This window comes from Bos taurus, chromosome 2 (assembly GCF_002263795.3).
Source record: "Bos taurus isolate L1 Dominette 01449 registration number 42190680 breed Hereford chromosome 2, ARS-UCD2.0, whole genome shotgun sequence".
Taxonomy (NCBI): domain Eukaryota; kingdom Metazoa; phylum Chordata; class Mammalia; order Artiodactyla; family Bovidae; genus Bos; species Bos taurus.
In genome coordinates, this window is record NC_037329.1 from 118114829 (window position 1) to 118130498 (window position 15670).

Below are 15670 nucleotides of genomic sequence, written 5' to 3' on the forward strand. Positions count from 1 at the left end.
TCAAATCTTACTAATATTTTAACTGCTGTCAGGGTATTCGTTAATGGAATTTCAGGGAATCCTTCTGAGGCTAGAAGAATCCTCATATACTGATATGTTTAATAGGTATACGCTTAAATTTTATTCCCCATGAAACAGGGCACACTCGTAACTTATACTATTTTTAAAATATTTTGTGGGTTCAAAAATGGGTCATTGGCATTAAACAATCATGTTTAACATTCAAAAGTCAGCTCCAGAACATATTCTTTGAGAAGGTCATCAATAAATAGGACTAAGTCTGGGTGAGAAAGATCTAGTGCTTTTTCCTGTCAACCATGACTTCAGTGTGCCTTTACTTGCAGAAGCAAATGGTTCTGATGAAAGCAGTTGAAGATATGAGATGTGAATGCCCTAACTTTAAGAGGAAAGGAGTTTGGGAGAAGCACTTGCACCATGTTTGTGGGATAAATGTGTTATCTGGTAAAAGTAGTATAAGCTATTGAAGAATAATGTACAGATGGTTTAAGGGAGAATCAGTAGACAGGTTCTTTTATCTTACATAGGAGGAAGATGGTTCTCTTTTCTATGATCATTTTTTTGGGGGGGGCGGGGGATGGATTTCGTATACTTCTACTCTGTACCTGTAAGCTGGAAAGACAAATCTAGGAAATCTATTAGCCAGAGATTAATCAGAATGGGTTGCAGCTGTCCAGCCCTGTTGTAGCAATGATCTTGGACCTCTTTGCTCTGTCCTGCCCTTGACCTTGGACTTTCCTCCTGCCTCTTGCTTGTGTTGATCTGGCCTTGGGTCTCAAGTCCCCAGATTTCTCTTCACCTTGAGAACAAGTTGAGCTGCCGGTGCTCTGATATACCAGTGGACCTTCCAGCCCCCGGCCAGTTCCCTAGCTGGGCCTGCCCTGGCTCTCCTGCAAGGGAGGATCGGATGATTTCAGTGTCTTGTGAAGGCCGAAGGCTGGCATGAGGAAACTCTCAAGAATGTGTAACCGGTGATTATGAAAACCTAGGAGCTGTCCTTCTCCTGGTTGCGAAGCAGCAGAGCATGAGCACAGAAGCCAAGAGAAGGTAGTGCTTGGAGGTCCACGTGGTGAGGTCAGACCCAAGAGGAGAGCCCCGTACCTCCCCTCTGTTCTTCGGAGCTTGGGCATTCACCCAAGAGTGAGTATGATGACAGAACTACTTCGAAGGGATATTGAAAGTATTCAATAAGAAGATAGCACGTGTAAAGTGCTGTGTTGGCACAATGGTTGGCATGTAATTGAGACTTGTTTCTAACGTTGTGGTAACAGTGTCACTGAAACCTATAACCTCTCAGAGAAAACTGCCTTCCAGCAGAGGACTTTGGAGAGGCAGCAACAATGAGTGGTTCAGAGCATACACCCTGGAGCTTCATTCGTGTGTGTGTGTGTGTGTGTGTGTGTGTGTGTACGCACGCATGTATGTGCACACGTGCTCCATCGTGTCTTTGCATCATGATTCTTTGCAACCGCATGAACTGTAGCCTGCCAGGCTCCTCTGTCCATGGGTTTCTCCAGGCAAGAAGACTGGAGTGGGTTGCCATTTCCTCCTCCAGGGGAATCTTCCTGACCCATGGATCGAACCCTCAGCCAAAGATGTGTCTCCTGCATTGGCAGGAGGATTCTTTACCACTAGAGCCACCTGGGAAGCCTGCTTACCTGGATTCAGACCCCAACTTTCATTACTTTTTTCACCTTTTAATGAGGTTAGTTACCATTTGTAAATCTCAGTCTGATCTTCTGTAAAATGGGAAGAAGCAGGGAAGGGGATTGAGGAGGAGGAGGTAGAAGAAGAAGAAGGGGGAGGAAGAAGAGGAGGAGAAGGTTTACCCTTTGGACTCTGGTGGGGTGTAAATGACTTAAACTGTATGAAGTCAATCAATGTGCCCCCCGTCCCCCCAGAGCATGATACACTAAGCACACAATGTCTTTTCTGTGAGACTCTTGACAAAAAGGATACATAACCTCCATCTAATTGTGAGGATGCATCAGATAAACCTGAATTAAGGGACATTCTGAAAAACAACCGGCCTGTACTCTTCAAGGTCAGCCTCATGAAAGATGAATGAAGATTCTGGAACGGTCCAGGGTAAAGGAGACAAGAGAGACATGACAACCTAGCACAGCACACGATGCTTAGATTGATTTTACCAGTCAGAGGGGGACAGCGGCCCAAGTCCGACTCAGGGACAGAGATTAGGTAACTGTATTATAACTTCACTAAATTTTTTATTTTGAAAACTTTACTGTAGTTATGTAAGAAGAGTGTCCTTATTTTTAGGAAATGCTCCCTAAAGTATTTAGGAGCAAAGAAGAACTTAGAAAGTATGTAAAGTCCTTAGAACAATGCCTGGCAGGTAGCGGGACAGGAGTGTTCTCTGTTCCTTTCTAACTGAATTTTTCAATGCTGAATTCCATATAGTATCAAAGAGTGTTCATATGACCTTTGTTAACAATGTTGCACTGCTTTTGCTTTTCCTGTTTCCCAGCCTTTGGTTTCAGATCTTCTGCAGACCTGGGAAATATATCAGAAAGTTACAAGGAGTTTCCTTTGCTCAGACAAGTAGTATCTCTTAGTTCCTCTGGGTTCCTCCTGTGCCCTCCACCGCTCTCATGACTCTTTTGTGAGGCTCCTTGTGCATTCAGATTGTGGAAGCTGAGCCCACCTGTGACCCCTGGAGCGAGATAGAGTGAATCAGACATGTCGACCCCGGTGGAGCAATTTGCTGCTGGGCACTGAGAGGGCTGCTCAGCTGAAGAGTGAAGGTTTGCAGGAAAGAGTGTCCCCCTTAAGTACTTAGAGAAATGTTCTCTAAGTACTTTACTGTGGTCCCCTCTCCCCTTGTGGGATGAGATGAAAGTGCGTTAGTCACTCAACCACGTCCAGCTCTTTGTGACTCCGTGGACTGTAGACAGCCAGGTTCCTCTGTCCATGGAGTTGCTTTGCAGGCAGATTCTTTGTGGGATGAGATAATCAGGTGGAAGATGGGGGAGGATGTTTAAATAAAGATGTTGACCTCTAAGTCATGTGCTGGTTCCCAACTGATGGTGTGAATAGCTCCACAGGGACCAAGGTGGCCAGACATGGGAGTTGTCTTTCAAAACTTTTGTCATGAATGGATGTTTCAATCTTGAACCCAGCCCTCAGTGACTTTTACCTCAGGGTGAATAGACTAATGATGGGGATTCCTTTGGCTACTTAGCTGCTCCTACACAAAGCATGGTTGACTGGGCTTCAGTGTAGTGGAAGTGAGCATTGTGCACAGATGGGTAACTAGCCTGAGATCTCACCTACTTGAACCACAGTGGGGTCTTTAGGATACATGGGGTTAAAAAAAAAACCAGAAACCTACTGATAATCAAATGTGCTTCATGTGGCTTTAAACCTCCATGGAGAGAAGTGTGTCAATGGGAAGGATGAGAAACATGGTCTGGCCCACTTCAATTTGGGTATACCTAAGAGGAGTGAGGGTGACGTTGTTCCTTGAGGTTGCGTTGCAACATCAGGAGGAGGTGCTTCTTGGGCATCAGGACTGGCTGTCAGAATGACTTGAGACAATATCTTCCGGAGAGGGAGATGGGAACACTGGTGATTTTCAACTGTGCAATGCCTAGCAATGGCTAACACTGAGTCTCTCTCATGCATTGCAAAATATTATTGAGCTCCTATGAGGTACTGGACACTGTTTCTAGATGCTGACAAGTCAGTAATAAACACATGCATGTCCAATTCCTTTTTAGTCCTTTGAATAGAGAAGAAGAAAGTCTCAGGAGTTGAAAGGCTTTAACACTTCTCTCTGGTTAAGGGCAAGAACAGGCTTCAGGCTTAATAGTCATCTCACAGTAGCCCTATTAGCTGAAATTTATTTATAAATAGGGCTTTATAAACAAGCCCTATTAGCTTGTTTGTTTTAATTTATTTATTTATGGCTTCCTTTATTTATTCAGGGCTTCCCTTGTGGTTCAGCTGGTAAAGAATCTGCCTGCAATGCGGGAGACCTGGGTTCAATCCCTGGGTTGGGAAGATCCCCTGGAGAAGGGAAAGGCTACCCACTCCAGTATTCTGGCCTGGAGAATTCCATGGAATGTATAGTTCTTGGGGTCACAAAGAGTTGGACACAACTGAACGACTTTCACTTTCACATTTATTCAGCTTCCCTGATGGCTCAGTGAGTAAAGAATCTGCCTGCAATGCAGGAGCCACAGGAGATGTGAGTTCCATCCCTGGGGTGGGAAGATCTCCTGGAGAAGGAAATGGCAGCCCACTTCAGTAGTATTGCCTGAAAAATCCCATGGACAGAGGAGCCTGGAGGCTATATAGTCTAAAGGGTTGCAAATAGCTGGACACAACTGAGCACAAGTACCTTCCTACCTTTGTGTTAATTATTCACTTATTTAACAATAGGTATTAGTTATTAAGAGCTTATCATGTGCCACGTTAGTTTCCATGATGTAGAATGCTACCCTGGGCAAAGATGGCCTGAGCCTCTGCACTCATGGAGCCTGTATTCTAGGGGAGAATAAAATGTGCAATATTTCAGGTGATGTGTGTTAGTGTCAGCTGCTCAGTTGTGTCCAACTCTTTGAGACCCCATGGACTATAGCCTGCCAGGCTCCTCTGTCCATGGAATTCTCCACGCAAGAATACTGAAGTGGGTAGCCATTCTCTTCTCCAGGGGATCTTCCAGACCTAGGGGTCAAACCCGCATCTCCTGAGGCTCCTGCACTGCAGGCAGATTCTTTACCATTTGAACCAGGTGTGTTAAGGGCTGTAGAGTAAAACAAGGACTTCCCTGGTGATCCAGTGGTTAAGACTTCGCCTCCCAGTGCAGAGGGTTCAGGTTCGATCCCTGATTGGGGAGCTAAGATCCCACATGCTTTGGGGTCAAAAAACCAAAACATAAATCAGAAACGATATTGTAACACATTCTATGCTGCTGCTGCTAAGTCGCTTCAGTCGTGTCCAACTCTGTGTGACCCCATGGACTGCAGCCTACCAGGCTTCTCCGTCCATGGGATTCTCCAGGCAAGAACACTGGAGTGGGTTGCCATTTCCTTCTCCAATGCATGAAAGTGGAAAGTGAAAGTGAAGTTGCTCAGTCATGTCTGACTCTTAGCGACCCCATGGACTGCAGCCTACCAGGCTTCTCCATCCATGGGATTTTCCAGGCAACAGTACTGGAGTGGGGTGCCATTGCCTTCTCCCAACACATTCTATAAAGACTTTAAAAATGGTACACGTCAAAACAAATCTTTCAGAAAAGTAAAACAAAGGAGGCTAAGGGGAACAAGGAGAGAGTTCTCTTTGTTCTTTTATGTGTTTAGGTAGGTTTGGCAAAGAGTAGGCATGTCTTCTATTTACACTAATGATACGACACTTCCTTTTAATATAAAACGTAAGTTAAAAGCCAGCTTCAAAGAGATTTGTAAGTAGATAGCAGTTCAGCAACATGGTAGTCAAATAACTGACATTTGGTATGTTTACTTTAAGGTAATGTTCTGAAGCATTGGCTGACTGTTAAAAATCCCGAGGTGAGTTTTAAAAAACTTCCAGATGGTCAATCCACACTCCAGACTAATCGTTTCAGACGATTAGCCAAGCAATGCCCATCTCCCAACCCGCAGTGGGGTTGTCTTCTGGAGAAACAGAATTTCAATTTCAGGCAGAGAGCTGGAGAAGGGGGTGCAGTACAGTCTGCTTCCTGAACAGTGGGATCCCTCCACCTTTCCCCAGCATCTTTCACCTGCCCTGCTCCCCAGATGCCAGAGGTCTGGATCATATTTCCAACTTGAGACAGGATGAATCTCCCTTTTGTTGTAATTGAATGGGCCCAGGAAGAATAATTTGCAAATAATGATGTTTTGGGGGTACTTGGTGAAGGAGTTGACTTTCTTCCCAATCATAACCAGTAAAGCACAGCCTTCAGCCCTTGAACACAGAGCTTCTAGGCAGCTTTCCAACAAAGGGATATGGGAAGGAAGTCCAGATGGACACATGCTAAATTAATTGAGTTTGAAGAAGCTGGTTACAGCAGTGGAACCAGAGGGCTGGCCCTGTCAGGAATAAAGTAGGTCACACGGGGGTGTGGCCGGTAGGTGATGCCACTCAGCTGGCCGGCCCCTGGTGTGTGCTCGCTCAGAAGAGCGCTCACAGCGCTATTCACTGTGTGACGCAATCCTCACAACTCCTCCGCGAGGGAGACACTCTTATTCCCCCAAATACAGGTGAGTAAGCAGGCGCACAGACAGGTTAAGGAACTTGCCAGGTCCACACAGCTGAGATTTGAATCAGGGCAATTTGGCTTCAGAGTCCCTGCACTTCATCCCACCACTGCATCCCATGTTCTCCTGCTGAGTAAGTATTTCTAGACAAAAAAAAAAAAAAATCCCACAAAAAAGGCAGGAGCGCACTCCCTGGTTTCTGCAGGTTACAGTTGCCTTGAACAACAGGCATACCAGTTTCCCTAACCAACTGCTTAAAGATCTCCATCCGAGCCCAGCTCATTTTCTGATGTCATCTCCTCTATATCTCTGACATAGGTGATCCAGGCAAAGTGGATTTTCCTGAGTTTATGCCTCTGTTTCCATGTGCTTTTTCCTTCCTTGGCCTGTTGTTCAATTGCTCAGTCATGTCCGTCTCTTTGCGATCACATGGACTGCTGCACACCAGGCTTCCCTGTCCTTCACTAGCTCCCTGAGTTTGCCTAAACTCATGTTCACGAGTAGATAAGTAAACAAATAGATGACTTAACCAGATAGAGATAAAGGCAGAGAAGTGATAAATGGAAGATGGTATGATAGGGAGAGGAACTTGAAGGCTATGAAATGTTTTCTTGATCATTCTTATATGATAGACATTACAGATATCTTGCATATTCCCAAGCTCAAAAGCATTTGGGGAAGATGAATAGAGGAATAAACAATGAGATATATTGTAACTCCCTGAGGGCTCTATTATTCTCACTGATTCTAGGTAAAGAATCTGCCTGCTGGTGCAGGAGAGGCCAGAGACACAGGTTCAATGGCTGGGTCAGGAAGATCCCCTGGAATAGGAAATGGCAACCTGCCCCAGTATGCTTGTCTGGAAAATTCCCTGGACAGAGGAGCCTGGTGGGCTACAGTCCATGGTGTCACAAAGTGTCAGACATGACTGAGAGACTGAGCACGCAGAGAACACACATAGACCCTTGTAAACTTACCTTTAGAGAGCCATTCACGGCAGTTCTTACTCATAGATTTCACTGGGAGAGCGCACTCTTCTGACTGGGAGCAGTTAAACACAGATGATTCCTCAGTTTCTTAGGAGAGCAGAGAACTGATGGGATGAGACACAAGGTAGGGTTTTTATATAGGTCGAAAGTTTCAAGAGCATGGGCTGCTACGTGGCCACTCCAGCATGGCAGCCTCGCCTTAACTGGATGATGTATATGGCAGCTCCAGCTCCGAGGATGAGTGCTCCAGAACGCTCAGAAGGTTCTCTAGCAGTTGAAGCAGTCACAGCCCACCCTGATTCCGGGGCAGGGTCACCCACCTCTCAAGGGCAGGGGTGGCAATGTCACATTGTGGAGGAGCAGGAAGAGTGGAAGATTTTGCTGTAATCATCTCTGAAAAAATGTCATCTGCCAGGGGTATTGTCCTAAATTCTATCCCCTGCTTTTTCAGAACCACCTCCAAAAGATGACCCAGCTGGGAGAGGAGTTTTAAGATGCTGACATTTGGCAGAAACCCAAAAAATTCTGTAAAGCAATTTTCCTCAATTAAAAATAAATAAATTTAAAAGAAAAAAGGAGATTTTCTCCACTTTCCTTAGCCCTGCCCCCTCTCAGTTGCTTTCCGGCCTCTGCACAGCAATGGTCCCATGAACTACCTGGCAAACCCTAGACTGGTTTCAGTTTGGACTTCGGCGGCTGTGTCATTTGGTTCCTCTGTGCTTTGATAGTCAATATATGGTTTTGCACAGGTGGCACTAGTGGTAAAGAACCCTTCTTCCAATACAGGAGAAGGAGACCTAAGAGACGTGGGTTCTATCCCTGGGTTGGAAAGATCCCCTGGAGAAGGGAATGGCAACTCACTTCAGTATTCTTGTATAGAGAATCCCATAGAGGAGTCCGGTGGGCTACAGTCCAGTTCCGTTCAGTTGTTCAGTCGTGTCCAACTCTTTGTGACCCCATGGACTGCAGCACGCCAGAATTCCCTGTCCATCACCAACTCCCAGAGTCCACCCAAACCCATGTCCATTGAGTAGGTGATGCCATCCAACCATCTCATCCTCTGTCATCCCCTTCTCCTCCTGCCTTCAATCTTTCCCAGCATCAGGGCCTTTTCCAACGAGTCAGTTCTTCTCTTCAGATGGCCAAAGTATTGCAGCTTCAGCATCAGTTCTTCCAGTGAATTTTCAGGACTGGTTTCCTCTAGGATGGACTGGTTGGATCTCCTTGCAGTCCAAGGGACTCTCAAGAGTCTTCTCCAACACTACAGTTCAAAAGCATCAATTCTTTGGCGCTCAGTTTTCTTTATGGTTCAACTCTCACATCCATACATGACTACTGGAGAAACCATAGCTTTGACTATATGGACCTTGGTCCATAAAGTAATGTCTCTGCATTTTAATATGCTATCTAGGCTACAGTCCATAAGGTCACAATGAGTCCGATAGCACTGAAGCAAAACTTAGCATGCAAACATGCATCATTTATTCATTAAAAGAACAACAAAACCCTAAATTTATGGCTTTGCACAATCATTTTCTCTATTGCATGATGCTTAACAGCTTTGCCTTCTTGATTTTAGAGCGGGGTTAGAACACAAGAGAGGCCATTTGATCATTTTCAGGAAGGTCTTTTGGAAAATTTCCAGCAGGGTGAGAGGATTCATTTTCCACCTCTTTCCCCACTACCTTCTGGAGGAAATTTTCTGTCTGCATTAGGAAGGCCATCTGACCCTGGGAATCTGGGGAGTTTGGCCATGGCCTCTTGCTCTGCAGGGCCCCTGATATGGGTTACGAGACCCACATCTGTCTTTCCTCCTCTCTCTCACTTTTCCCTGGCCAACAATTATCCTACTGTTTCTGAGAGTTTTTGAATAGTTGCTTTGGGAAGAAAACTTATTATATGAACATTGGAATCAACACTTCAAAATATTCCTAACCAGTACCAGCAGTTTGAGCGCTAGGTATAGGAGAAGAAGGAAAGAGCTTGTAGGAGAAAAAGTGTATTATTTACTGTTAACTGTCTTATTTATCATTTGTGTATGACTGAGCCATTTTGTAACTTGATATAATTCGAGTCTATATCAAAGGGAGGAGAAGGAAATGGCAACCCACTCCAGTATTCTTGTCTGGAGAATCCCACGAACAGAGGAGCCTGGCAGGCTACAGGCTATGGGGTCACAATAGTCAGACATGACTGAGCAACTAAGCATACATCAAAAGTAGAGCTTATCAGAAAGAAATAAAACTTGTGGTCTTTAACAAAGATATTAGGCAAATATGTGTGTATAGTTTATTTTTAAATTTTTTCTATTTTTCTTTTTTTAATATGTATTATTTATTTATTTTGGAGTATAATTCCTTTACAATGTTGCATTTCTGCCACACAACAAAGTGAATCAGCCATATATATACATGTATCCCCTCCCTCTTGAACATGCCTCCTCACTCTTCCACCCTGTTTATATAATTTGTAAACTGAATAGTTTCTACTCCCCTCGCTGTGGGGAACCCACTGTGAGTTATCACTGATGCTGTGATGTCACCGAGCCCGCCTCTATTTGGTTTTTACCCACTGGTGCACATTCCATCGCAGCTGTGTGCTAGTCCTGGCCAATCCCAGCCAGTCCCTGTCCTTCAGAAAATCTGGGCAGTAGGTGGAAGATGTAGCTAGGGACCTGTCATGCCCAAGATCTCATTTTTCCATTCCTGGAGTTGGAGACGTTTTCTTACACTACCAAGGCACCTAACTTTATTTGCATTAAAATCACTGCAGGTGTTTGTGAAAACACAGCTTCCTGAGCTCCATCCCTGAAGAGGACCTATGTTGTAGGTCTTGGGTGGGGCAAGGAATCGTTTGCCATCACCTGCAAACTGCACTTTGCTAAGGATTTTGCCCATCTCAGCTTCTGTACCTTTTGCTGCACTGACCCTCAGGTGAGGTGCTACTTTCTGCTGAACTGTGTCCTGAGTGTTTTAAAGACAGATAAATAGATAATGATAGAAAGACCCAAGGGGCAAAGATATAAATCCTCTGCCTTCATGCTGCTGTTGCTGTTCATTTGCTCAGTCATGTCCGACTTTTTGCAGTCCCTTGGACTATAGCATGCCAGGCTTCCCTGTCCTTCACCGTCTCCTGGAGTTTGCTCAAACTCATGTTCATTGAATTGGTGATGCTAACCATCTCATCCTCTGCTGCCCCTGTCTCCTTTTGCCTTCAGTCTTGTCAACACTGGAGTCTTTTCCAGTGAGTCAGCTCTTCACAACAGGTGACCAAAGCATTGGAGCTTCAGTTTCAGCATCGGTCCTTCCAATGGGTATTCAGGGTTCAGTTCTTTTAGGATTGACTGGTTTGATCTCCTTGCTGTCTAAGGGACTCTCTCTTTTCCAGCACCATAATTTGAAAATATCAGTTCTTCAGCGCTCAGTCTTCTTTATGGTCCAACTCTCACATCCATACATGACTACTGGAAAAACCATAGCTTTAACTATACGGACCTTTGTCAGAAAAGTGATGTCTCTGTTTCTGAATACACTGTCTAGGTTTGTCATAGCTTTTCTTCCAAGGATAAAGTGTCTTTTAATTTCGTGGCTGTGGCCTCTGTCCGCAATAATTTTGGAGACCAAGAAAATAAAGTCTGTCATTGTTTCCATTTTTTCCCCATTTATTTGCCATGTAGTTGAGAGTCCTGAATATTCATTTGAAGGACTGATGTTGAAGGTGAAACTCCAATACTTTGGCCACCTGATGTGAAAAACTGACTCATTTGAAAAGACCCTGGTGCTGGGAAAGATTGAAGGTGGGAAGAGAAGGGGATGAAGGAGGATGAGATGGTTGGATGGCATCACCGACTCAATGGACATGAGTTTGAGTAAACTCTGGGAGTTGGTGATGGACAGGGAGGCATGGTGTGCTGCAGTCCATGGGGTCTCAAAGAGTTGGACACGACTGAGCGACTGAACTGAACTGAACTGAGCATAAACCTGACTGTTTAGCCTGCAGGGCCTCTGACTAGGGGTGGAATTCAGCTAAAATAAGCAGTTTGTCAGAGGAGCCCTTCTCTACCTCCTCTCTCCACTCTCTTGTTGAGAGGGTCTCGTGCCACCTCTGGAATGATTGGGCAGCCAAGCAGCCATTTCAGGTCACGTCTAGAGAAGTGGGAGGAAGTACAGCTCTTTTTCCCCAGCCTGAGAGCGAGAAGTTTCTTCTGTCTTTCTGAGCTCACAGCGGGGAATCAGGCTCATTCTCACCAAAATCTCTGTGACCTCTGAAACTTTCAGGTGCCTGTGAATCACCTGGGATCATGGCAAACTGCAGAGTCCGATTCACGGGGTCTGGATGGGAGTGGTGTGTGAGTGCCTGCTTAGTTGCTTCAGTCAGTCCAACTCTTTGCCACCCCATCGAACTGTAGGCTCCTCTGTCCATGGAATTCTCCAGGCAAGAACACTGGAGTGGGTTGCCCGTGCCCTCCTCCGGGGGATCTTCCCAACCCAGGGATCAAACCCAGGCCTCTTGGGTCGATTGCATTAGCAGGCAGGTTCTTTACCCCTAGCACGACCTGGGAAGCCGCGGTGGGCTGGTGCTTCTGCGTTTCTCACGAGTCCCGGGACCATTCCAGTGCTGCTGGGCCTCAGGCCCCACTGTGAATGGTTAGGAGGTGAACACCGATAAGGGTCTCATGGAAGAGTGCACCGAGTCTGCCCGGGGAGGCCCTGGGAGGCCCTGACCTGAGAGGACTGGCCAACCAGAGTAGGTGGGTAATTAAATGAGTTTCAGGACTGAGATCTCTGAATTGAGGGCAGGTAAGGAATGTCGGAGGACCCAGCCAGCACGCAGAGAAACAGGATGAAGTGAGGAAAACAGTCTGGGGAAACGAGAGGGTTGACTTCCAAGGAGGGCTTCCTACCAGCTTCATTTGTAGGGCTCACGGTGAGGCGTGGGGAGGTGGGCTGAGGGCACTGCTCATCCCAGGACCCTTCTCCCAGGTGCAAAGATGCCAGATTTAGCAAATAAAACATGGGATTCCTAGTTAAATTAGTTTTTCACATAAAGAGTGAATAACTGTAAGTATGCCTCAGGTATTGCGTGGGACAAACTTATATGAAACGATTACTCATTCTTTACCCAAATTCAAATTTAATAGAGCAGCTTGTGGTTCTTTATCAATAAATTGATTCATTGCTGTTAGGATAAAGTGTGTGAAACATGTTTGACATTTGTACTTGCACATAATATGACTGAGCACTATTTTTCCTGGCTCTAAAGATTTTTTTTTTTATTCTGGTCTTAGACTCCTTTGTTCAGGGTATAAAAGTCAATGAGGCCCATAGTCACATTTATACTACAGAGAAAGTCATCAGGAAATGATGTGCTTATCAATGATTTTCATAGCCTATTAGATGTTGGTCTTAAGCAGTAAGAGCGATAAATTTGAACATGGTAACAGTACTGAAGATTGCTTTTAAAAAACACACAAATTGCTTTTGCTTGTTTATAAAATATCTTTTCAGAGATTTCTCTGGATTCCTTACTGTAGCCATACAAGTCAGAAGGAAGGCAGATTTGGGAGCTCTAATTTGAGAACAAGTTTCTGTTGAGAGACTGAGTCACTGGTATTCAAAGATGAACAACCCAAACAGAGCTTTTCTGACATTTCTGCACATTCCTACACTCTGGCAAAGATGCTCACTGATGCTTTGAACCCCGTATTCCAATGTAGTTAAACAACCTTGTAGATCTAATGGGGCTTCCCTAGTGGCTCAGACCATAAAGAATCCACCTGCGATGCCATATGGGACAAGCCCCAGGCTGGGTACCAAAAGTGATGAGATAATGAAAGGTGCTGGAACCTCAAGGAGGTGACAACCCAGTCTGTAGAGATTAGCTTGGTACCAGGGGGTCTGGCCCCAGGGGATTCTTTGCTTTCCTTAACTCCTCCCATACCTGCTCCCATCAGTTCTATTAACAGCTGGAGCTCAAAAACTTACCCTGAATCTGTCCACTGCTCTCTCTTCACCACCATCATCCAGGTCCAAGACATAGACATTTCTTGTCTGGATATGGATGATGGCTGCCAATGGTCTCCCCAGTTCAGCTCTGGGGCCCTGTAGTAAGTTGAATAGTGTCCCCCAAAGACATCAGGTCTTTCACATGTTGCTTTTTTTGGGAAAGGGTCTTCACAGGTGTTATTAAGTTAACAACCTTGAGACTGAGAGATTATCATGAATTATCAGGGTAGGACTGTGTGTGTGTGTGTGTGTGTGTTAGTGGCTCAGTCCTGTCCAACTCTTCACGACTCCATAGATTGTAGCCTGCCAGACTCTTTGGCCCATGGAATTCTCCAGGCAAGAATACTGGAATGGGTAGCCATTCCCTTCTCCAGGGGATCTTCTCAACCCAAGGACTGAACCCTGCTCTCCTGTGTTGCAGGCAGATTCTTTACCATCTGAGCCACCATCAGGGTAGGAGCTAAATGCAATCACAAGTGTCCTTATAAGAGGGAGGCAAAGGGAGCTTTGACACATGGAGAAGAGAAGGCAATGGGATGGCAGAAGCAGAGGCTGTAGTGATGCAGCCACAAGCCAAGGAGTGCCAGCAGTCACCAGAAGCTGGAAGAGGCATCTCCTGCCATGTGAGGACACAGAAAGAAGATGGCCATCTGTGAACCAGGAAGCCAGTTCTCCCCACACACTGAATCTGCCAGAACCTGGATCTTGGACATCCCAGCTTCCAGAGCTGTGAGAAATACACATTCTGCTGTTTATAAACTGTGTTATTTTGTTTTAGCAGCTCAAATGGACTTAGACATTCTCTCTCACTATTCTTTCTAAAATAGCAACCGAGTCCTTTGCTATGACTCCACTCTTTTTAAATTCCCTACATAGCAGTTAATTAATGTTTCTTGTGTATTTGTTGGTGCATTTATTACTTATCTTTTCCTCTTATCCTATAAAGTTTGTGAAAACTTTTGTGTGTTGACTATCTTTGAATCCCCAATGCCTCAAATATCACGCGGCACATACTGGCGTGGGTGCCTGCGTGCGTGCGTACTCAGTCATGTCCGACTCTTTGCAATCCCATGAACTACAGCCCACTAGGCTCCTCTGTCCATGGAATTTTCCAGACAAGAAAACTGGAGTGGGTAGCTATTTTCTACTCCAGGGCATCTTCCTGACCCAGGAATCGAACCCTTGTCTCTTGCATCTTCATCGCAGGTGGATTCTTCGCCACTGTGCCACCTGGGAAGGCACATACCGGCACTCATGGAATATTTGTGGAATGAAAATGAAGGGGAGAAATAAGTGCAATAGCAGGATCTTTAAAGAGTGTCATGGGAGCACAGAAGAGAGAGGGCTTTTCTAGCCTCATAGCCTAGACGCTTTATCAGGTAATTGCTTCCTGGAGCTGTCATAAGGACTAGATTGATGAATAGCCAGCCTGTGTGCTCTGTGACGTGGTCTAACAAAGTAAACTCCTGACAAAGCCTAAAGACACACCAGTCTTCCTGCTAACAATTATCTGTTGCTAGTTGCCACCAGAATCCTTTTTTAAATTTTTGAAATGGTCCAAAGTGCACCTGGCTCCCTGCTGTCAGACACAGCTGCACCCTTCACAATCTCACGTGTGTCTGTAGCCTCCAACTGCCCTCACCCTTTGCCCCTCCGCCACAGCTCAGAGACAGCTAGCAGATCTTTGTCTTTCAGTAGTGGAAGGGGGCAGAAATTGCTTATGCTTTTCAACCCAGAAATATACTTTTGTCTAAAGAATCCGACTGAATTCCTAAATCCTGGGGTGCTTTGGAAGTCTCTGGAGATGAGTCCTCCTATATTCTGCCTATGGAACCTCATCTTATCCCTCTTATCCACATTTTGTCCCTGGGGTATTTTGTTGTGCTCAAATAGATCAAGTGTAGACACCTGTCGTCTTTGGCTAAATCCTGTAGGGAGCTCTGAAAAGACCCAATGCTGCGTGGGATCCATGAATGAATGGTAGCCCCGGCATCACCTGGGAGCTTATTAGAATTGAAGACCCAAGACTTCCTACATTAGAATCTGCATTTGATTCAATCTCCAACCAATTCATCCAAGCCTGAAAGTGTAAGAAGCAGTTGTATTAAATATACCTTGGAGCTGTCTTCATCAGGCACAAAGGAGTTCCTGTATCTGCCAGTGCCAATACAGGACTGCTCCCAGGAGGAGTGAATTCTTCCCGGGGGGCATCTGGTTTACCAAGTGCAGTAGGCAGGTGAACTTGGGCAACCTGAGGGTAGTCTTCCAACAAAGAAACAGAAGCTGGGTGCTGGGAGGGAAGGCATATAACTAGGGAAAATAAAAAAGGAATCGAAGAGAGTGTGGGCAGAGCATGGATTCTGCTTGCCACACCTCTCATAGGAACAGCTTGGATCCAATCTCATCTCTCCTGACTTTATCCATTACTGCCCACAGT